We start from the raw sequence: 25,227 nt of genomic DNA on the forward strand, positions 1-25,227 counted from the left end.
CATTACTGATATTAACTTTTTATTCCAGATTTAACTGAATTTTTTTAATCCCTCAGCTGCCATGGCAGGATTTGAACTCTTGTCTCACAGAATTAGTCTAGGCCTCTGGATTACTAATCCAGTAACATAACCACGATGCTGCCGTTACTGCAAAGTTAAAGAATGCAATTCAGAGGAATGTAACAGAGTTATTGGAAGGAAGATAGGTTTACATGAGTTTGGACTTTAATTTATAACATTTAGATATCCTTCCTTATCTACCCCTTCAACCCCACCATTGAGGACACCCTTATGTTGAACAACTGGGACACTACAGATGTTGAGCAGTGCAACACATGCTGTCAATGTGTGTACTTGGTTACCCCACTAGCAAGTTTGCTTCAGCTGTTCAGGAAAAAATTGATCCAATCAATTTTCTCTTCCATTCTGCCAGCTGAGATTGGCAAAGCTGCCATCAGAAAAGGACATGACTGGGATTCTGTCTTGGGTTTCCAAATAGGGTTACTGATGCTCCAGTATCATAGAATGGTTACAGCACAGAAGGAGGCCATTCGGCCCATCGAGCCCGTGCTGGCTCTCTGCGAGAGTACTTCAGCTAGTTACACTCCCCTACCCTTTCCCTGTAGCCCTGCAAATGTTTTTCTTTCAGATACTTATCCAACTCCCTTTTGAAAGCCATGTCTGCCTCCACCACCCTTTCAGGCAGTGCATTCCAGATCCTAACCACTCACTGCGTAAAAAGGTATTTCCTTATGTTGCCTTTGTTTTTTTGCCAATCACCTTAAATCTGTGTCCTCTGGTTCTCGACCCTTCCGTCAAGGGGAACAGTTGCTCTCTATCTACTTTGTCCAGGCTGGTCAAAATAAATGTCCTTTGAACTGGCGCAGCAATACATATATTACCAATATGCAATTGAAGTCGAATGTGTAAACAGTTCACTCTCTGTGTTACTGCAGTCCCTTCCAGCCCTCATCAGAGCATCAATTTCAGCAAAGCTGCCAATTTTATATGCATCTGCACTGTAGAGATTTGAAATGGATCATGAAACCACTGTTTCATTATACAATAGATGTAAACAGAGGAGCTGTGACTTAATTTCAGTGATTATTGGAGCTATTTTCACTTAACTATGTCATTGAACTGCGCAACAGCAGGATGAATTAATGGAACCATTAATGTGTTGCCCTTACCAAACCAGTGAATACCTGCCTATATTTTAAATTGAGTAATGTACCGTGTGTTTTTTAACCATAGCTTTGAAATTAAATCAAAGAACATATTGATATTTATTCAGAATGATATCATACATGCAATTCAAATATGATATGTAGTCAGGATTAATTCCTAATATGTTGCTGGCAGTGGCCCCCAGGTTAAGTCCTTAAAGGGGACTGGGAGAGGGGGGCTATTGTGAGTGGGGTGATGGGTGGGGCGGGGCAACTGGGAGGGGGTGAATGGGAGAGGGGATACAACTGGGAAGGGGGGGGATTGATGGCCGGGATAGGGGAGGGTGTCAGCGCCAATTGGGAGGGGGTCTGTCAAGGTCACAATTGGGGAGGGGGCAAGCAGATGCCAGCAGCGTGGGATTGGGAGGAGCACCCAGGCTTAAGATAAGCATGCACTTCCTGCCTGCCATATTGGAGCTTAGGCGCCCATCAAATTTCAAGGTTAATTAATACATCAATCTTAGGAAACCAACATCACTTTTCTAACTTTAAAACATACACCTTTAGTACAGAATTCTACCTTCATAAAATAACTCGGCTTATATACACATCAGAACAATCTCGTCAATTTTCTTAAACTACGCATTTAGAATTCAGAGAAAGAATGACTGCAATAAATAATACGAAATATTCATTTGTCATTGTCATGTTCTGTTGAAAGAATTGTGCTTTTATTGAGCATGAGGCAAGAAATAGGAACATGTTGAAACCCATTTTTTGGAATTGTCAAAGCTTGAGTAACAATGCTGTTGTGAAGTGTAGGATCAGCCTTTCATAGTGCCAGAAGTCAATGGGGTTAATGATGCTGCATGATAAAAACTTGCTGCGATCAAAGTACATGTCTGGGAATGGATTTTAACGGACTTGCAGAACCTAGAGCTTCAAAGGGTCAGTCACTATTACATTATAAACAAATTGGCCGGCATTTAAGGAAAGGGACTTTTAGATCATTTTAGTAGTTAATACTAGTATTTTTACTTTCTGTTTGGGGATGGAGAATGTTTCTGACAAACCTTGGAAACAAGGTGTCGATGCGTCCAACATCATTTATGCCATTAAGTTGTATGTTTGAAAATGAATAAAAAAGATTTGCCAACAACTTTTTGCACAAAGATGGTGCCTGCTTAAACAAAGCAGGTGGAAAATATGGGCTAGTACCCCTTCTCAGGTGTCAGCCATGGCTCAGTTGAAAATAGTCGCCTCTGAGCAGAAGGTTGTGGGTTCAAGTCGCATTCCAGGGGCTTGAGCACAATATCTAAGCTCACACTCCAGTGTGTACTGAGGGAGTGCTGCACTGTCAGATCACACATTAAACCGAGGCCCCATTTGCCCTCTCAGGTGGGCATAAAAGATCCCATGACACTGTTTGAAAAAGAGCAAGGGATTTCTCTTGGTCTCTTGGCCAATACTTATCTATCAAACAACATCACCAAAATAGGTTATCTGGTCATTATCTCAGTGCTGCTTGTGTGACCCTTCTATGTGAAAATTGGCTGGTGTGTTTTTTTAAATTCATTCATGGGATGTGGGCGATGCTGGCTAGGCCACAATTTATTGCCTAATTGCCCTTGAGATGGTGGTGGTGAGCCGCCTTCTTGAACTGCTGCAATCACACAATGCTGTTAGTTAGGGAGTTCCAGGATTTTGACCCAATGACGATGAAGGAACAGTGATATATTTGCAAGTCAGGATGGTGTGTGACTTGGAGGGGAACTTGCAGGAACTTGCGCCTGCTGCTCTTCTCCATCTAGGTGGTAGAGGTCACAGGTTTGAGAGGTGCTGTCGAAGAAGCCTTGGCGAGTTGCTGCAGTGCATCTTGTAGATGGTACACACTGCAGCCACGGGCCATCAGTGGTGGAGGGAGTGAATGTTTAAGGTGGTGAATGGGGTGCCAATCAAGCAGGCTTTGTCCTGGATGGTGTCGAGCTTCTTGAGTGTTGTTGGAGCTGCACTCATCTAGGCAACTGGAGAGTATTCCATCACACTCTTGACTTGTGCCTTGTAGGTGGTGGAAAGGCTTTGGGGTGTCAGAAGGTGAGTCACACACCACAGAATACCCAACCTCTGACCTGCTCTTGTAGCCACAATTATTATGTGGCTGATCCAGTTAAGTTTCTGATCAATGGTGGTTCCCCAGGATGCTGATGGTGGGGAGTTCAGCGAAGGTAATCCTGTTGAATGTCATGGGGAGATGGCTAAACTCTCTCCTGTTGGATATTTGGGAAACATTTAAAACGGCATTCAACAGAGACCAGGAAAAATACATTCCGCTAAAAAACAAGAACAAGCTAAACACTAATGAGGCACCATGAATAATGAAATAAGGGAAAAATTGAGAGTAAGGAAAGAGGCATACATTAAGTACATAGACAGCAGGGGAGAGCATGACAAGGGAGAATACAAAGGGATTAGGAGAGAAGTAAAAAAAAATTAGGAAGGCAAAGAGGAACTATGAAATGAAATTATTAAGAAATATAAAACAAAATAATAAAATATTCTACAGGCACATAGATATGAAAAGGAGAGTTGGGATGGAAATAGGGCCACAAAGGGATGGTCAGGATAAAATCACAGGCAGCAGTAGAGAAATGGCAGAAATATTAAATAATTACGTTGCTTCAGTATTTACCAGGGGAGACAGATCAGGTCGACATGATTAGAAATGACATAACTGCATTTAACATAAAAAGGGGAGAAATGTTAAATAAACTAATCAAACTCAAAAAGGATAAAACCCCTGGTCTGGACGGATTACATCTGTGCATTTTAAAAGAATCTAGGGAAGAGATAGCAGAGGCACCATTACACATATTTAATAATTCGTTAGAAAAAGGTTTAGTGCCAGAGGACTGGCAAATAGTTAACATAATACTTATATTTAAGAAGGGGGATAGAACATGTCTAGAGAATTATAGACCAGTCAGCTTAATATCGGTGTTAGGAAAAATAATGGAAACGCTACTAAAGGAAATAATAGAAGAACATCTAGAAACGAAAAGTATAATAGTACAAAAAGTCTAAAAGTCCCAGCTGGGTGGGACTGCACTCGCCCGGTTCCATTCTTATCTATCTAATCATAACCAGAGAATCACCTGCAAAGGCTTCTCTTCCCACTCCCGCATCATTACCTCTGGTGTCCCCCAAGGATCTATCCTTGGCCCCCCTCCTATTTCACATCTACATTTTGCCCCTTGGTGACATCTGCTGAAAACACAGCATCATTTTCCACACGAACGCTGACAACACCCAGCTCTACCTCACTACCACTTCTCTCGATCCCTCCACAGTCTCTAAATTGTCAGACTGCTTGCCCGACATCCAGTTCTGGATGAGCAAAAATTTTCTCCAATTACATATTGGGAAGACCGAAGCCATTGTTTTCAGGCCCCGCCACGAACTCCGTTCCCTAGCCACTGACTCCATCCCTCTCCCTAACATCTGTCTGAGGCTGAACCAGACTGTTCGCAACCTTGGTGTCATATTTGACTCTGAAATGAGTTTCCGACCACATATCCACAGCATAACAAAGACCGCCTATTTCCACCTCTGTAACATCGCTCGACTCCACCCCTGCCTCAGCTCATCCGCTGCTAAAACCCTCATCCCTGCCTTTGTTACCTCTAGACATGACTACTCCAATGCACTCCTGGTTGGCCTCCCATATTCCACCCTACGTAAACTTGAGGTCATCCAAAACTCAGCTGCCCATGTCCTAACTCACACCAAGTCCCATTCGCCCATCACCCCTGTGCCCGCTGACCTATATTGGCTCCCGGTTAAGTAGCGCCTCGATTTCAAAATTCTCATCCTTGTTTTCAAATCCCTCCATGGCCTCACCCCTTCCTATCTCTGTAATCTCCTTCAGCCCTACAACCCCCTGAGATAGCTGCGCTCCTCTAATTCTGACCTCTTGAGAATCCCTGATTATAATCGCTCAACCATTGGTGGCCGTGCCTTCTGTTGCCTAGGCCCTAAGCTCTGGAATTCCCTGCCTAAACCTGTCTGCCTCTCCACCTCTCCTCCTTTAAGATGCTTCTTAAAACCTACCTCTTTGACCAAGCTTTTAGTCATCTGCCCTAATTTCTCCTTATGTGACTCGGTGTCAAATTTTTTGTTTTATAATACTTGGGACGTTTTACTACGTTAAAGGCGCTATATAAATACATGTTGTTGTTGTTGTTGTTGTAAATAGTCAGCGTGAATTTCAAAAGGGAAAGTCTTGCTTGACCAACCTCATTGAATTCTTCGAAGAGGTAACAGAGAGAGTAGACTAGGGTAATGTAGTAGATGTAATGTATTTAGATTTCCAAAAGGCCTTCGCTAAGGTACCACATAATAGACTAATGAATAAGGTCACAGAATGTGGAGTCAGAGGACAAGTAGGAGAGCTGGCTTCAAGACAGAAAGCAGAGAGTAGGGATAAAGGATAGCAATTCAGAGTGGCAGAAGGTGGGTAGTGGTGTTCCACAAGGATCAGTGCTAGGACCAATTTTGTTCACAATTCATATTAATGATTTAGACTTTGGAATCAAAAACACAATTTACTAAATTTGCAGATGACACCAAATTGGGGGGGATGGGTAGTCAATATTGAGGAGGACTGTAACAAATTACAAAAAGACATTAATAAACTTGCAGAATGAGCATATAATTGGCAAATGAAATTCAACACAAATAAGTGTGAGGTGTGACACTTTGGTAAGAAAAATAAGGAGGTCACATATTACTTGGAAAATAAGAATCGAAATGGGCTCGAAGAGCAAAGGGATCTTGGAGTACAAATACACAAATCACTAAAAGTAGCATCACAGGTTAACAAAGCCATAAGAAAAACAAACCATGCACTAGGGTTTATTTCTAGAGGGATAGAATTGAAAAGTAGTGAAGTTATCCTAAACCTGTATCGAACCTTGGTTAAACCATACTTGGAGTACTGTCTACAATTCTTGTTCGCCATATTATAGGGATATAAAGGCACTGGAGAGGGTGCAAAAAAAGATTTACAAGGATGATACCGGAAATATGAGGTTATACTTATCAGGAAAGGATGAACAGGCTGGGGCTCTTTTCACCTGAAAAAGGCTGAGGGGTGACCTAATAGAGGTCTTTAAAATTATGAACTGTTTTGATTGAATAGACACAGAGGGGTCGATTTTGTCGAACCTGTCGGGAAGAAGGCGGGACTTCCCCTTTCGGGTTTCTGACCCGCCTACTTCGACGTCTGGCCAATCCGCGTGATTTTCCCTTGATTGACCTTGTTGAGCCCACCCAGCGGGCTCAGCAGGCCAATTAAGGGCCACCCAGCAACAGGTGACTTCACAGACTGCAATTTCATCTGTCAAGATTTCTGACAGATGAAATATCAGTGTCTCACAGCTGTTTGAAGCTGTGAAACACTGACAGTCTGATTTCTAAGCTGAGTCCTTCTACGCAGACTCAGTTAGAAATCTCAGCAGCACTAAAAGCTGCAGGCTGTCACTTTTGACAGATCGCAGCCATTCAGCTTTAAGTTCCGGCTGACTGATGCGCTCCCGACGCCTACAGGAAGAAAGGCTGTTAAGGTAAGTAAAGGTAAGTAAAAGTTCTTTACACACTTTGGACACACCAAACACACCTTTACACTCATGCACCCATCACTCACCTGAGCACCGACATCGCGACCCCTCCAACTCATTCAACCCGACGGCCCGCCGCTCCAACCTGGCGTGGTTTGGAGCTGTCGGGAAACCCACACGAAACCCCTCAAAATGGGGATTAGGCTAAAAACTGCCTGTTAACTACCTGTTAACAGGCAGTTAATTGGCACTAATCCCTTCCCGCCTGGTTTCGGCGGGTCCCAGTGCGGGGCGGGTACCCGCTGCCCCTGAAACTTACGTGGGGCGGGGTTTTGGGCGGGATGGTGGCGGGACCCCCAAAGTCAGGATTTCCCCCCCACCCCACACGCCTGAAACCCCGCCTGACGGCTCCCTGAAAATCTAGCCCAGAGAGAGTGTTTACACTTGTGGGGAAGAGCAAAACTAGAGGCCATCCATATAAGACAGTCACCAAGAAATCAAATAGGGAATTCAGAATAAACTTCTTTACCCAGAGAATAGAAAGAATGTGGAAATCATTACCATCAGGAAGTGGTTGAAGCAAATAGTACAGTAGAATAGAGAGTTATGCTGATAGAGTTAGATGAGGAAAGACGGGAAGAGGCACGAGTGGAGCACAAACGCCGGCATGGACTGGTTGGGTCAAATAGCCTGTTTCTGTGCCGTATATCCTATGTAATCCTATCTAAAGATTGTCATTTCCTGGCACTTGTATGGTGTGAATGTTACCTGCCACTTATCAGCCCAAGCCTGAATGTCGTCCAGATCTTGTTGCATGCGGGCACGGACAGCTTCATTATCTGAGGAGTTGTGAATGGAACTGAACACTGTGCAATCATCAGGGAACATCCCCACTTCTGATCTTATGATGGAAGGAAGGTCATTGATGCAGCAGCTGAAGATGGTTGAGCCAAGGACACTGCCCTGAGGAACTCCAGCAGCGATGTCCTGCGGCTGAGATGATTGGCCTCCAACAACCACAACCATCTTCCTTTGTGCTAGGCATGACTCTAGCCAATGAAGAGTCCCCCCCCCCCGATTCCCATTGACTTCAATTTTACTTGGGCTCCTTGATGCCACAATCAATCAAAGGTAGTCACCCTCACCTCACCTCTAGAATTCAACTCTTTTGTCCATGTTTGGACCAAGGCTGTAATGAGGTCTGGAGCCGAGTGGTCCTGGCAGAACCCAAACTGAGCATCGGTGAGCAGGTTATTGGTGATTAAATGTCGCTTGATAGCACTGTCAACGACACCTTCCATCACTTTGAGAGTAGGCTGATGGGGCAGTAATTGGCTGGATTGGATTTTTCCTGCTTTTTGTGGACAGGACATACCTGGGCAATTTTTCACTTTGTCTGGTAGATGCCAGTGTTGTAGCTGTACTGGAACAGCATGGCTAAAGGTGCGGCTAGTTCTGGAGCACAAGTCTTCAGCACTACAGCCAGGATGTTGTCGGGGTCCATAGCCTTTGCTGTATCCAATGCGCTCAGTCGTTTCTTGATATCACATGGAGTGAATTGAATTGGCTGAAGAATGGCTTCCAAGATGGTGGGGACCTCAGGAGGAAGCTGAGATGGATCATTCACTCTGTGCTTCTGGCTGAAGATGTTTGCAAACGCTTCAGCCTTGTCTTTTGCACTCACGAGCTGGGCTCCACCATCATTGTGGATAGAGCCTCCTCCTCCTGTTAGTTGTTTAATTGTCCACCACCCTTCATGACCGGATGTGACAGGACTGCAGCGCTTTGATCTGATTCGTTGGTTGTGGGATCGCTCAGCTCTGACTATAGAATACTGCTTCTGCTGTTTAGCATTAATGCAGTCCTGTTTCCCTACATTACAACCGTGGCTACACTTCAAAAGTATTTCACTGGCTGTAAAGCACTTTGGGACGTCCTGAAGTCATGAAAGGTGCTATAGAAATGCAAGTCTTTTCTTTCTCCTAGATTATAATCTCTTTTGGGAACTCCAATTTTCTTTGCCAGGCTAAAATCTGGAATCACACTGATGAATGCATTACAGTAAAGCCTGACCTTTCTCTGCATTAAACTAACAGTGCTTTTATGTAATTATCAGATAATGAGACATCCTGAGGGTGCTTGTTGTTAATGGGCAGATCAAGCATCTCTCCTCTTACAATCGTCAATGTGTAACCCGTGATCCAAATTCCAACATATGAACAATAATTTTAGATGTAGTAAGGCACCAGAATGGAAAATAAGCTTGTGTTTCCAGCAAAGAGGATATAGCTGTCTCCCAATCGTTTGGAAAGCAGAGCCTAATGATAGGAGCAGACACAGGGGATCCTGTTTGTTTACATCCCAGTAACTCTGCTATGTTGTTATGCCTAGATGGAGGAACAGAGGGCTCCACAGAGAAAGCAATATATGACAATTCAAAAATCACTGGTTACAAAAAAATGAGTACCTGGGATGTATCTGGAAGTAAGTACCTACTATGTAAAGTACTGACTTAACCCTCCCAAGTGACCATTCCCGTTAGTCATTTAAGCAATATGATGGCATTTTTACAGGACTATATAAGTATTTTTGCATAACTATTTTGTGTTCTGGAAGGTTTTTTTCTGCTTTGCACTTACAAACATTTGTGACTCTTATGATTGCAGCAATGACAGGCAACGCAACAGACCATTTGGACATAGAACAATTGCACAGGCCATGAATAGATTTTTATTCAGTCCTCATAACCTGATCTCTTGTGTGAGTAGCAATTTGTAAAGATGCTTACATTCAGTAACTCTGCTATCACCACTGCTCACACTCTGCTCTGTCACCACTGCTCACACTCTGCTCTGTCATCACTGCTCACACTCTGCTCTGTCACCACTGCTCACACTCTGTTCTGTCACCACTGCTCACACTCTGCTCTGTCACCACTGCTCACACTCTGCTCTGTCACCACTGCTCACACTCTGCTCTGTCACCACTGCTCACACTCTGCTCTGTCATCACTGCTCACACTCTGCTCTGTCACCACTGCTGACACTCTGCTCTGTCACCACTGCTCACACTCTGCTCTGTCACCACTGCTCACACTCTGCTCTGTCACCACTGCTCACACTCTGCTCTGTCACCACTGCTCACACTCTGCTCTGTCACCACTGCTCACACTCTGCTCTGTCACCACTGCTCACAATCTGCTGTGTCACCACTGCTCACACTCTGCTCTGTCATCACTGCTCACACTCTGCTCTGTCACCACTGCTCACACTCTGCTCTGTCATCACTGCTCACACTCTGCTCTGTCACCACTGCTCACACTCTGCTCTGTCACCACTGCTCACACTCTGCTCTGTCACCACTGCTCACGCTCTGCTCTCTCACCACTGCTCACACTCTGCTCTGTCACCACTGCTCACAATCTGCTGTGTCACCACTGCTCACACTGTGCTCTGTCATCACTGCTCACACTCTGCTCTGTCACCACTGCTCACACTCTGCTCTGTCATCACTGCTCACACTCTGCTCTGTCACCACTGCTCACACTCTGCTCTGTCACCACTGCTCACACTCTGCTCTGTCATCACTCCTCACACTCTGCTCTGTCACCACTGCTCACACTCTGCTCTGTCACCACTGCTCACACTCTGCTCTGTCATCACTGCTCACACTCTGCTCTGTCATTACTGCTCACACTCTGCTCTGTCACCACTGCTCACACTCTGCTCTGTCACCACTCCTCACACTCTGCTCTGTCACCACTGCTCACACTCTGCTCTGTCACCACTGCTCACACTCTGCTCTGTCACCACTCCTCACAGTCTGCTCTGTCACCACTGCTCACACTCTGCTCTGTCACCACTCCTCACAGTCTGCTCTGTCACCACTGCTCTCACTCTGCTCTGTCACCACTGCTCACATTCTGCTCTGTCATCACTGCTCACACTCTGCTCTGTCACCACTGCTCACACTCTGCTCTGTCACCACTCCTCACACTCTGCTCTGTCACCACTGCTCACACTCTGCTCTGTCACCACTGCTCACACTCTGCTCTGTCACCACTCCTCACAGTCTGCTCTGTCACCACTGCTCACACTGCTCTGTCACCACTCCTCACAGTCTGCTCTGTCACCACTGCTCACACTCTGCTCTGTTCACACTACTCACACTCTGCTCTGTCATCACTGCTCACACTCTGCTCTGTCACCACTGCTCACACTCTGCTCTGTCATCACTGCTCACACTCTGCTCTGTCACCACTGCCATAGCTTCTGCTCTGTCATCACTGCTCACACTCTGCTCTGTCACCACCGCTCACACTCTGCTCTGTCACCACTGTTCACACTCTGCTCTGTCACCACCGCTCACACTCTGCTCTGTCACCACTGCTCACAATCTGCTCTGTAACCACTGCCATAGCTTCTGCTCTGTCACCACTGCTCACAATCTGCTCTGTAACCACTGCCATAGCTTCTGCTCTGTCACCACTGCTCACACTCTGCTCTGTCACCACTGCCATAGCTTCTGCTCTGTCATGCCATATCGCAACTCCCCTGCCATGTTAACACAACAGTTCCTCCTTACCCTATCACTGTCACAGTGGCACCTTTGCCCAGCCAGCACTGCAGCTTCCCATTGCTGCACCAGTACCGCCTTCTTCCACACCACTGCTGTAGCTCCTGTTCGCTCACACCACAGCTGCAGTTGCTATTCTATGAGGCCACTGTTTTACACCAGCACAGATCCTGTTCTTTGACCTTACCATGACAATATCTTCTTTATTTTCAGGCCTTTTCTTTAAACTACAACTTAGTCACTGCATATCAAACTTTAGTCAGGCAAATGGGGGAATAATGATAGAATCATAGAATGATTCTGCATGGAAAAAGGCCATTCGACCCACTGTGCCTGTGCCATCTCTTTGAACAAGCTATCCAATTAGTCCCACTTCGCTGCTCTTTCCCCACAGCACAGCAAATGATTCCCCTTCAGGTATTTATCCAATTTCCTTTTGAAAGTTATTGGCCTAGAAATTCGGGTCGGGGGCTTCCCGCACTTACCTAGCGCGCCGGCAGTTGAGCTGTGGGCCCCCGTGGAATTCCGATCCTGGGCCTGCTCCAACTGCCGGCGCGCAGTGATTGCGTATCCCAGGGGCGCAGTTAGTTCGATGAGTCCCCTGGGATCACGTGGGCCATGGGGAGCCAATCGGAGCAGGGAATGCTTCATTCATAAGTTTGACAGGAAGTGCTGTCAAACTTAAAAATACTACGAGCCCCAAAACATCACTAAACCTTCAAATACATTTTTTTTAAATCACATTTTTAAAATAAACTATAAATTACATGAAATAACTATTTTAAACAATGTTAAATTTTTGAAAAAAATAATTTTATTTTCTAACGCGGCTAAAAATAAACTTACCTTTCTTTAAAGTATTTAAAAATAATAAACCTGTGGAAAAAATGTTTTAATTTTAATTAATTCACCACTTACCTTGTAAAAAACAGGCCTTGCGACCACTTTTTACATGTCTAACTTCTGGAGACTTACCTTCCCGGGAAAACCTGCAAAAAAAACGTAAGTTCGATGCGCACGCGCAGCCACTCCCGTGCACGCGTTCGACCTCTTAACCCCTGCTTTCAGGGGAACGGAAGTGCCGGTTTCCCACGCATGCGCAGTGCATGCAGGAAACCGGCACTTCCATTGGTCTTACGGGTGAGTACCCCGTGCGTACTCACCCGTGGAGACCCGAAGTTCTGGGCCATTAATATTATTGAATCTGCTTCCACCACCCTTTCAGGCAGTGCATTACAGATCAGAACAACTCGCTGCATAAAAAAAGTTCTCCTCATCTCACCAATTATCTTAAATCTGTGTTCTCTGGTTACCAGCCCTTCTGCAACTGGAAAAAGTTCCTCCTTGACCAGTGGTCTGAGGTCTTTGGGCACTGGAGCCAGGTGGTGGGGGCGACACTGCTGGCAGTGACGGCCTCGGTGATGTACTCCCACATCGTTCTTCCTGGAGGGCCTCCATGCACCTGTGCGTAGAGGGTCTGTCTTGCAGAGTTGACCTCCTGCACAAAGCTGGAGTGCTACGTGCGAGACCCTGGGTGCCTCTTCCCTGGCTTGCTAAGCCATTTGTGGTAGTGCTCCCATTTTTTGAGGTTAGGAAGGGAATTCAGTTTGAAGAGCTGAACATTCACATTTGGGCCTTTTTAATGTATTTTTTTTTAAGGCAGAAAGGGCTGAAAACGGCATTGTTCCACCCATTTTAATTTGTATTGCTTCAGTGTGCAGGGCCCCTTTAATTCTCAGACCTCTTCATTGCCCACAATTCCTTGCAAGGCTCCAACACCGCTCCTGCACACAAACTTCGGGTCGGCTGCCTCCAGCAACGCCACCAGGACGGCGTTGCACAGCAGGTAAGCGCCACGCCAACAATCTCCATCCCCCCAGATGAACTTTGCTCGGCTAGCGTAGCGGCCGTTTTCAGCGGCCGATAACTCCAGTTGCCAGCGACACCAGCAACTTTACTTCCTAACACGAATTTCTCCCCCGCTGTTCCTGTACCCCAATTAAAATTGTACAATTTAGTTTATAATTGCCTCTCCTGATTTTTCCGATCAAAATGCACCACTTCACACTTCTCTGTGTTAAATTTCAGCTGCAATCTGTCTGTCCATTTCACCAGCCTGTCTATGTCCTCCTGAAATCTCTTACTGTCCTCCTCACTGTTAATGACCTTGGAAGAACTGGGACTCAATGCCGGTTACTCAAGCTCTTTGGCAGTTAAACAGAATCCCTGTCCATTGAAATGTTCTAAAAAGCTCAGTTATTATTAGTTATGTCATTGAACTAAACTGCTACTGTAAACACCACTGGGGTCTCTGTGGAACAGAATAAGACTGATCTTTCTGACTGCCTCCAGGGAACACCCATTCTCTCAGTGAAAAGGTCCTGAAAAAGGAATGAATGCCATGTCTATGAGCACAAAATTGGGTCTGAATCTGCAATAGACCCGACCCATCACTGTCCTGCTAATGAGGCAGGAGGGTTTATTTCTGGCCAATCCCCATCCTTCACCTGTAGTTGCAGCAGTGCTGCCCCAGTGAGTTGGAGGAGGGCGTCTAGTAGGATGTTCTTTCAAAACCGAGGGTCTGAGGGGGATGAAGCAGCAAGCTAAACAGGACTCCTCAAAGTTAGTCAGAATAACCCACCATATCTTTGAGTCTTCCTTTCTGCTGCTGCAGAGCAGCAGCTAGAAGCCCCCCAAGGCCAAAGGCTGGGCACACAGGAACTCTGAGGCCTATAGCCACGCTCCTTTCTCCTGCCCAAAGGCTGGGCACACAGGAACTCTGAGGCCTATAGCCACGCTCCTTTTTCCTGCCCAGTTTTCCGGTGCAGTGTCTTCTGTTGATTGCCCCCATGGCCCGGTTCCCCCACAGAAACAGACGATAGAAACATTAGTAGGTATGTTGCAGATAATCATATTCCCTATTACAGTGTGAGCCCAGCCTGTAACTGTAACCATCAATAAGTCATTTGGCCAGTGTTCCAGTGAGTGACTGCTCAGGAACGATCTGGCCTCAGAAGCTGTTAGGAAAACAGGAAAAGGAGTCGTCATTCAGCTCCTCATACCTGTCCCACCATTCAGTTAGTTCATGGCCGACCTGTATCTCAACTCCATATACCATTACCCAACAAAAATCTGTTGATTTCAATTGGCCCAGCAGCCTTTTGGGGGAGCAAGTTCTAAATTTCCACGACCCTTTGTGTCAAAAAGTGTTTCATGATTTCATGCCTAAATGGCCCAGCTCTAATTTGAAGACTATACCCCCTTATCCTGGATTCCTCCACCAGAGGAAATAGTTTTTCCATATCTACCCTATCAAATCCCTCCATCATCTTAAACACCTCGATTAGATCACCCCTCAACCTTCTAAACTCAAGGGAATACAAACCATGTTTATGCAACCTGTCCTCAGAATTCAACTCTGAAAGCCATCATTCTGGTGAATTCTGCATTGCACCCCTTCCAAGGCCTGAGGTTCAGCGAAACTGAAAGCAGTACTCCAGATGTGGTCTTACCAAGGCAACTCTTGAGATAAAGACCAACAATCCCTTGGCCTTTTTGATTACTTTTTGTATCTGTGCTTTCAGTGATTTGTTTACATAGACCCCAAAAATCCCTTTGCTCCTGCACAGCTCCGAGTTGCTCACCATTAAGAAAATATTCCAATTTGCCTTTCTTGGATCAAAAGTGCACTTCTCCACATTGAACTTCATCGACCTTAGTTTTGCCCACTCACTTAGACAGCATGTCCCTTTGTAACTCCTGACTCTCAAAGCCTTTCTACCATCTACAAGGCACAAGTCAGGAGTGTGTTGGAATACTCTCCACTAGCCTGGATGAGTGCAGCTCCAACAACACTCAAGAAGCTCGACACCATCCAGGTGCTTGATTGGCACCCCATCCACCACCTTAAACATTCACTCCCTCCACCACCGACGTACCGTGTCTGCAGTGTGTACCATCTACAAGATGCACTGCAGCAACTTGCCAAGGTTTCTTCGGCAGCACCTCCCAAACCCGCGACCTCTACCACCTAGAAGGACAAGGGCAGCAGGCACATCAGAACACCACCACCTCCAAGTTCCCTTCCAAGTCACACACCTTCCTGACTTGGAAATATATCGCCGATCCTTCATCGTCGCTGGGTCAAAATCCTGGAACTCCCTCTCTAACAGCACTGTGAGAGCACCTTCACCACACGGACTGCAGTGGTTCAAGAAGTCGACTCACCACCACCTTCTCAAGGGCAACTAGGGATGGGCAATAAATGCCGGCCTTGCCAGCGACGTCCACATCCCAGGAACAAATTTAAAAAAACATCCTGCTCTCATGTGCGCATCTTACTGTGCTTCTTAACATAGTGTTATCTGCAAGCTTGGAAATGCAACTCTCAATTCCTAAATGCTGAGGAATCTGCCTTTCCCAATCACCCACCCTTTCCCGGTCGCCCCCCTCCTGATCACATCCCCTTCCCCTTAACGACCGACTGGTGGGCAACTGCTAATGACGCAGTGGCCCAAAATTCAAAGCCTCCTCGCTGACGAGCTACCTTGTTATGCCCAGCAGGTGTTCGCAGCTCACCGGTTTCATTTAAATAAGGCCCGAGGCCCAATATTCCCTGGCCCCAGTTTGCACCTCAGTGTTCACTTAGTAACATTACAAACATGCAATTATTCATATAGTACACGTGGCACTGTCGTGCTGGAGTATGTCCTGGTATGTGCTACATCACTGGTGTGCAAGGTTGTTTAGATCCAACTAGAATGCTAAGCTTGGGAACCAGGCTTTGAAATGATTAAAATGGATGCAACATGCAACTAGTGACATGCATTGAATGGGGATAAGCACCATAGCATATTCCAAATCTAAACAGGTCAAAAACTAGGTCCTAATTGGACAGAATGACAAATCCAAACTTTGCTCAGGTTTTGACCAATCCAACTTGGAATAATTATTCAAAACAGCGCAACGTAATTGCAGAGAAGAAATATCTCAGTTTGGGTCCTTCTTTTGTATGTCCGCCATCAATTTTGAAGATACAACAAATGCTGAATGTCATTCGCACCCATTTCCCCCACCACCAGATTACATGGGGACCACAGCTTGGGGAATTCATTAATACTAGAGTTTGTTATGATCCTGAATATTTAAAGGTGGACAAATTTTATAGAAACATAGAAGATAGGAGCAGGAGTAGGCCATTCGGCCCCTCGAGTCTGCTCTGCCATTCAATGAGATCATGGCTGATCATCCAAATTCAGTACCCTGTCCCTGCCTTCTCACATATCCCTTGATCCCTTTAGCCTTAAGAAATATATCCAACTCCTTCTTGAATATATTTAATGAACTGGCCTCCACCGCCCTCTGTGGCAGAGAATTCCACAGGTTCACCACTCTCTGGGTGAAGAAATTCCTCCTCATCTCAGTCCTAAATGGCTTACCCCTTATCCTTAGACTATGACCCCTGGTTCTGGACTCCCCGGCCATCGGGAACATCCTTCCTGCATCTAGTCTGTCCAGGCCTGACAGAATTTTATAGGTTTCGATGAGATCCCCTCTCAATCTTCTAAACTCCAGTGAGTATAAGCCCAATCGACACAATCTCTCCTCATACGTCATTCCTGCCATCCCAGGTATCAGCCTGGTGAACCTTCGCTGCACTCCTTCCATGGCAAGAACACCCTTCCTCAGATAAGGCAACCAAAACTGCACACAATACTCAAGGTGCGGTCTCACCAAGGCCCTGTACAACTGCAGCAAGACATCCTTGTTCCTGTACTCGAATCCTCTCGCTACGAAGGCCAACATACCATTTGCCTTCTTAACCGCCTGCTGCACTTGCATGCTTACCTTCAGCGACTGGTGCACAAGAACACCCAGGTCTCTTTGCACTTCCCCTTCTCCCAATCTATTGCCATTCAAATAATAATCTGCGTTCCTGTTTCTGTCACCAAAGTGGATAACCTCACATTTATCCACATTATAGTGCATTTGCCATGTTTCTGCCCAATCACCTAACCTGTCCAAATCTTACTGGAGTTTCACGACATCCTCCTCACAGCATACCCTCCCACCCAGCTTTGTGTTATCTGCAAATTTGGAGATACTACATCCAATTCCCTCGTCCAGATCATTAATATATATTGTGAACAGCTGGGGTCCTAAGACCGATCCTTGCGGTACCCCACTAGTCACTGCCTGCCACTCGGAAAACGACCCATTTATTCCAACTCTTTGCTTTCTATCTGCCAACCAGTTCTCTATCCAAGTCAATACCTTGCCCCCAATCCCATGTGCCTTAATGTTGCACGCTAATCTCTTATGCGGGACCTTAGCGAAAGCCTTCTGAAAGTCCAAATACACCACATCCACTGGTTCTCCCTTATCTATTTTACCAGTTACATCCTCAAAAAATTCCAGTAGATTAGTCAAGCACGATTTACCTTTTGTAAATCCATGTTGACTTTGTCCGATCCTGTCACTGCTTTCCAAGTGCTCTGCTATTACATCTTTTATAATGGACTCTAGCATATTCCCCACTACCGATGTCAGGCTTACCGGTCTATAATTCCCTGCTTTTTCTCTACCACCCTTTTTGAATAGTGGGGTAACATTTGCTACCCTCCAATCCATGGGTACTGTTCCAGAGTCTATCGAGTTCTGGAAGATGACCAGCAATGCATCTACTAAGGTAGATAGAGCATTCCACAAAGCATGGGCTCATCAAAACAACAAAATGGAAACATCAAAATATCACCCTGTTCCCCGCTATTATCAATAGCATCCAACAGTAAATATGAGTTAGATTCGATGTATGAATATTTAAACAATTGGGCCTCTGAGATGTAATCCCTTTGCTGCTGACAGTCCACAAACTTTAATGTCGCAGTGCTGAATTTCTATACTGTGCCTGGAAAAAGCTCTTTGCTTCTTCTAGCAGTGATTTAACCATTTTTTACAGGATGAGTACAAATGGCTGGATTACTGCAGCACAACATTCAAATCCAGATGAGGGAACTTGCAAAGAGGGTTTTGTGTGGAGGCACTGTCTTGTAGCTTATTACAAAGATGATGTTTAGAGATTGGAAATTTGGTTGCGCCCGATAACGGGATTTTCAAGCTGGGGGAAAGAGTTTATGTCAGGTCCCTGACGGCGTGGAGTTTTAACTCCACAGCGTGCCTGTTTTTTTTAAACAGGTTCTCCACCCGGAAGTCAGCCTGGCAGAACAGGTTGCAGCCCAAGAACAAGTTGTTATCCTGCTCCTGGAGATCGCAATGGGAGGCTGGTTACAGCATGGGGGAGTCTGGGGGAATGATCGGGGGAGGTCGGAGAGAGATCGGAGGCAAAGATGTGGGTTCAGCGTGGTTGGTGATCGCGGGGGGTGGGGTTCGAGGATCGCGGGGGGGGGCGAGGTTCGGGGGGGTCAGTGATCGTGGGGGGGGTCCGGTGATCACGGGGGGTCGGTGATCACGGGGGGGGGGTTCGGTGATCACGGAGGGGAGGTCGGTGATCGCGGGGGGTCGGTGATCGCGGGGGGGGGGTTCGGTGATCGTGGGGGGGTCCGGTGATCGCGGGGGGTGGGGTTCGAGGATCGCGGGGGGGGCGAGGTTCGGGGGGGTCAGTGATCGTGGGGGGGGTTCGGTGATCACGGAGGGGAGGTCGGTGATCACGGGGGGTCGGTGATCGCGGGGGGGGGTTCGGTGATCGTGGGGGGGTCCGGTGATAACGGAGGGGAGGTCGGTGATCGCGGGGGGTCGGTGATCGCGGGGGGGGGAGGGTCGGTGATCGCGGGGGGGGGTCGGCGATCGCAGCGGGGGTCGGTGATCGCGGGGGGGTCGGTGATCGCGGGGGGTCGGTGTGCGCAGGGGGGAGTCGGTGATCGAGGGTAGAGTCGGTGATCGCGGGGGATTCGGTGATCGCGGGGGGGAGTCGGTGATCGCGGGGGATTCGGTGATCGCGGGGGGGAGTCGGTGATTGCGGGGGGGAGTTGGTGTTCGCGGGGGGGGAGTCGGTGATCGCGGGGGGGGAGTCGGTGATCGCGGGGGGGAGTTGGTGATCGCGGGGGGAGTCGGTGATTGCAGGGGTGAGTCGGTGAGCGCGGGGGCGAGTCGGTCCTCGCAGGGGTGAGTCGGGGATCGCGGGGGCAGTCGGTGATCGCGGGGGGGAGTCGGTGATTGCGGGGGGAGTCGGTGATCGCGGGGGGAGTCGGTGATCGCGGGGGGGAGTTGGTGATCGCGGGGGAGTCGGTGATCGCGGGGGGAGTCGGTGATCGCGGGGGGAGTCGGTGATCGCGGGGGGGGAGTTGGTGATCTCGTGGTGGAGTCGGTGATCGCGGGGGTGTGTCGGTCATTGCGGGGGGGAGTCGGTGATCGCGGGTGGTGTCGGTGATCGCGGGGGTGAGTCGGTGATCGCGGACGGGAGTCGGTGATCGTGGGGGGGAGTCGGTGGTCGCAGGGGGGAATCAGTGACCGCAGGGGTGAGTCGGTGAGCGCGGGGGCGATTTGGTCCTCGCGGGGGGGAGTCGGGGATCACGGGGGGGTCGGTGATCGCGGGCTGAGTCGGTGATCACGGGGGGGTGTCGGTGATCACGGGGGTGTCGGTGTTCGCGGGGGTGAGTTGGTCATCGCGGGGGGGAGTCGGTCATCGTGGGGGGGAGTCGGTGATCGCAGGGGGGCGTCAGTGATCGCAGGGGGGAGTCGGTGAGCGCGGGGGCGAGTTGGTCCTCGCGGGGGTGAGTCGGGGATCGCGGGGGCAGTCGGTCCCCGCGGAGGGGAGTCGGTCCTCGCGTTGGGTGGAGTCGGTGATCACAGGGAGAAGTCCGTGATCGCGGGTGGTAGTCGGTGATCGCGGGGGTTGTCGGTGATCGCGGGGGGGGGCGTCGGTCCTCGCGGGGGTGGGTCGGTCCTCACATGGGGGAGTCGGTGATCGTGGGGGGGAGTCGGCGATCGCGGGGGGAGTCGGTGATTGCGGGGGGGAGTCGGTGATCGCAGGGGGAGTCGGTGATCGTGGGGGGGAATCGGTGATCGCGGGGGGAGTCGGTGATTGCGGGTGGGAGTCGGTGATCGCAGGGGGAGTCGGTGATCACGGGGGGAGTCGGTCCTCGCTGGGAGGGGAGTCGGAGATCGCGCAGGGGAGTCGGTGATCGCGGGGGGGGAGCTGGTGATCGCGGGGGGGAGCCGGTGATCGCGGGGGGGGAGTCGGTGATCACGGGGGGAGTCGGTGATCGCGGGGAGAGTCGGTGATCGTGGGGGAGTCGGTTGTCACAGGGGGGTCGGTGATCACGGGGGAGGTCGGTGATCGCGGCGGGGGGACTTGGTGATCACGGGGGTGATTCGGTGATTGTGGGGGGGGTCGGTGGTCACGGGGGGGTCGGTGATCGCGGGGCGGAGTCGGTGATCGCAGGGGGTGTCTGTGATCGTGGGGGGGAGTTGGTGATCGCGGGGGGAGTTGGTGATCGCGGGGGGAGTCGGTGATCGCGGGGGGAGTCGGTGATCGCGGGGGGAGTCGGTGATCGCGTGGGGTAGTCGGTGATCATGGGGGAAGTCGGTGATCGCGGGGGGTATTAGGTGGTCACGGGGGGCTGGTTCGATGATCGCGGGGGGTTCGGTCCTCACGGGGGTGAGTTGATGATCGCGGGGGGGTTGGTGATCGCGGGGGGGGTCGGTGATCGCGGGGGGGTCAGTGATCACGGGGGGGGTCGGTGATCACGGGGGGAGTCGGTGATCATTGGGGGGGGAAGTAGGGTAGCTTAGGGGACCGGAGGGAAACACTTCCTGCTCCTCCTGGCCCACAAGCATTCCTTGCCTCCCTTCAGCTTCCCGAAACACGGCCGGCCAGGGTTAAAGCTGGAAAAGAGGAAAAACCTGAGGCACGCAGCATCATTAACATATTCAAATGAGCGGCCCGCCGCCCAGGAGCGGATTGGTTGCTCACCCCCCATCCCAGCTCCGTTAAAACCACAAGTAGGCAGGTTCGAGGCGGGTTGGGTTCGAGTTTTGAAATTTTAACAACCCAAACCCACCCATTTTGGGAGGGGGGATTTAAATGACCCCCTGTGTCTCAGTGAGCATTCTTCAATCTGATTGGTTGAGGAGACACGCCGTTGCTTGCCCTGCTCACACAGGCCCCAGATGCCCTGTAGAGGGTGCCACACGGCTTTGTCTGCAAATGGCAGTGTAAAAGCCCACAGAAAGTCTGGGGGCAAGTCTACGTGCAAAGAACAGTGAGCGCTGTTCGTTCGCCGCTGACCGCAAAATCCAAGCCATTCACTCTGTTCCCATCTCCACAGAGGCTGCCTGACCTGCTGAGTATTTCCAGCATTTTCCCTTTTTATTCCAGATGTCCAGCATCCGCAGTATTTTGCTTTTATGTACAATATATTAAATAACCCATAAAAGTGAAAGCGAGGATATTATTTCAAATATGCCGGGAAAGTCAGATCAGAGAGCATAAATTTAAATTAATGAAAAGAAAATTTAGGAATGTGGCGGAGCCACCAAGAGACTCAGGGCAATTAGTAATAATCCCTTTAACTACAGTGTAGTGCAGCTGTGGACTGCACCTTTAAACTGTCTGTTAACTATACTGTATGTACTTTCTTACACTCTGCGTGATGATGTCATGACGCCAATCACGTGACCGCGAGTGGCGCAGAGAACGTGATGACGTCATGACATCAGCTTCCAGGGCCTTACAGCAGTCTTCGAGGGCCTGGCAAGGGGGACAGACCTCTGTAAACCTTCTCCTGTAGTTTACCAGTTAACTTGTTTGTTTATTAAACTTTGTTATTTTGATTCACTGAGTCGAACTCCATTATTCAGCTAGGAACCTCCGTTCCTACAATTGGTGACCCCGATCTCATCGGACAACTTTCGTTGAGATATTCATAATGAACACAAACGCCATCGCCCTCAAATTGCCGCAGTTCTGGGAACAGCAACCAGCAGCATGGTTTTTCCAGGCAGAAGCCCAGTTCGCACTCTGGGAGGTTACAGCGGATTCGACCCGTTATTATTACGTGGTCTCCGCTCTCGACAGCGCCACGGCCTCGCGGGTTGTCAGCCTCCTTGGCAATCCACTGGCTGAGGGCAAGTATGAAGCTCTAAAAACTCGTTTGCTACAGGTGTTTGGTTTAAATTAGTCGGAGCGCGCACGTAGGCTTATTTCTATGCCCGGCCTCAGGGACTCAAAACCATCGGAACTGATGAGCCAGATGCTCACGCTTTTGGGTGCGGAGCCCCAATGTTTTTTGTTCCAAGACCTCTTCCTCTGCCAGCTACCTGAACCAGTTCAGGCAGCCTTAGCCAGTTCTGCAACTACGGACTGTGCCGAGCTCGCTGCAGAGGCAGACAAGATTTTTACGGTCACACAGCAGTGTTGTGCAGCCACAAAGCGCCTTTCCCCCACGCGAGCGAAGCCCAGCCCTCCTCCAGCAGGCTGGTGTGCGTACCACGCCCGTTTTGGCGCCAAGGCTCGGTGCTGCCGTCCTCCCTGCAGTTTCACCCAAAAAAAATCTCCAGCAAGCCCGCAAGCTTCGATAAGGACAACAGGGTCTGAAAAACACATCCAGTTCACCATGGCAGTCGGTTCAGCGGGAAAACTCCTCTACATTACGGATTCCATGACAGGGCGACGATTCCTGTGCGACACTGGTTCCCAGTGCAGTATTCTGCCAGCTTCAAAGCTGGATCTGCAATCCGGCGGTCACGGTCCTTCCCTCGAGGCAGCCAATGGTGCGGCTATTCGCACGTTCGGTAAACGGACAGTCAATTTAACCCTCAGTGGTCAGCGTTTTGTGTGGGAGTTTATAACGACTAAAGTATCACAGGCCATCCTGGGGGCTGATTTTTTCTGTGCCAACGGCTTTCTGGTCGACGTCCAACACTGCCGACTCATTAATGCGTCCACTTTCCACGCGGTGCCTTGCCACCGCAGCACCGCCATCTCCTGGTCGGTCGCCTGTGCGTTTCCATCGCAGGACGGGTTTACGCGCCTACTCGGCGAGTTCCCGGAGCTCACCAGGCCTACATTTTCAGCAGCAGTCGTGAGGCACAGTGTGGCGCATCACATCACCACGACGGGATTGCCTGTTTATGCTCGGGCACGAAGATTAGAACCCGGAAAGCTTGCGGCTGCAAAGGCGGAGTTTCAGACCATGGAGCGCCTCGGGATTGTCCGACGCTCCGACAGTCCTTGGTCCTCCCCACTGCACATTGTCCCTAAACCAGGCGGCGGATGGAGGCCTTGCAGGGATTACAGACGCCTTAACGAAGCCACTATGCCAGATAGGTATCCAATATCGCATATACAAGATTTTTCGGCCCATCTGGCTGGCAACTCAGTATTTTCCAAAGTGGATCTCGTCCGCGGATATCACCAAGTTCCTGTGCACCCTCAGGACGTCCCCAAAACGGTGGTCATCACACCGTTCAGCCTTTTTGAGTTCCTCCGAATGCTGTTCGGATTGAAAAACGCGGCTCAGGCCTTCCAGCGACTCATGGACTCTGTGTTACGGGACCTTCCCTTCATTTTCGTTTGCTTGGATGACATTCTCATCGCTAGTAATTATATGAAGGAGCACATGGTCCATTTACGCACACTCTTTGCCCGTCTCAGCCAACATGGCCTCATCATAAACCTAGCCAAATGCCAGTTTGGGTTAACCAGCATTGACTTTCTGGGGCACAGGATTACCTCAGAAGGCGCCGTCCCACTGGCCACCAAGGTAGAGGCAGTTACGGCATTCCCGCGGCCTCATACACTCAAATCTCTTCAGGAGTTCCTGGGGATGGTAAATTTTTATCATTGTTTTGTCCCCAAGGCAGCCCAGTTGATGCAGCTGCTGTACGAAGCACTCAAAGGGAAGTCGGGCAAGGACGTTATCATTTGGACACCGCAGATGGACCAGGTGTTCCTTGACACCAAGGCGGTGTTGGCAGATGCAACCATGCTTGCACATCCACTCCCGGGCGCGACCGTCGCCCTCACTACCGATGCCTCCGACTATGCCATCGGGGCAGTTCAGGAACAATGGGTCGACGGGACTTGGCAGCCGTTGGCCTTTTTCAACCGCCAATTGCGCAAGAACGAGCGAAAATATAGCCCTTTTGACAGGGAGTTGCTGGCCCTGTTTTTGGCCATCCGGCATTTCCGTTTTCTCTTAGAAGGGCACCCGTTCACTGCGTTCGTGGACCACAAGCCGCTCATTTTCGCAATGGCCAAAACGGCGGAGCCGTGGTCAGCTCGGCAACAGCGCCACCTTACATTTATATCCGAATTTACGACGGATTTACGACATGTGTCCGGCAAAGATAATCTCGTGGCTGATTGCCTTTCACGTGCTCCAGTCCAGGCAGTTCACCTGGGAATTGATTTCGTTGGGTTGGCGGAAGAACAACTGGCAGATCCCGAAGTACAGGCGTACCGGACCACGCCTTCCAGTTTGCAGGTAGCCGATGTTATGTTCCAAGCAGCAGGAACCACGCTCTTGTGCGACGCATCCATGGGAGTGCCCCGGCCCATTGTGCCGGTCGAATGGCGTAAGAAAATTTTCCAGGCTATACACGGTTTAGCACACCCAGGGATGCGAGCTTCACAACGGCTCATGTCCCGCAAATTTGTTTGGAAAGGGCTGCATTCGGACGTTCGGGACTGGACAAACAATTGCGTGGACTGTCAAAAATCAAAGGTCCATCGTCATGTTAAGGCTCCAGTGGCCATCTTCCCGTGCCAGAACGACGGTTCGATCACGTACACGTGGACTTAGTGGGTCCTCTCCCCGCTTCGCGGGGTTTTACGCATCTCCTGACGGTAGTGGATCGCACCACCAGGTGGCCAGAGGCGATTCCATTGGTCGCTACCACTGCAGCGGATG

The sequence above is a fragment of the Somniosus microcephalus genome, chromosome 11 (assembly GCF_052327205.1).
Source record: "Somniosus microcephalus isolate GS21.2 chromosome 11, FLI_Smic_1.0, whole genome shotgun sequence".
Taxonomy (NCBI): Eukaryota; Metazoa; Chordata; class Chondrichthyes; order Squaliformes; family Somniosidae; genus Somniosus; species Somniosus microcephalus.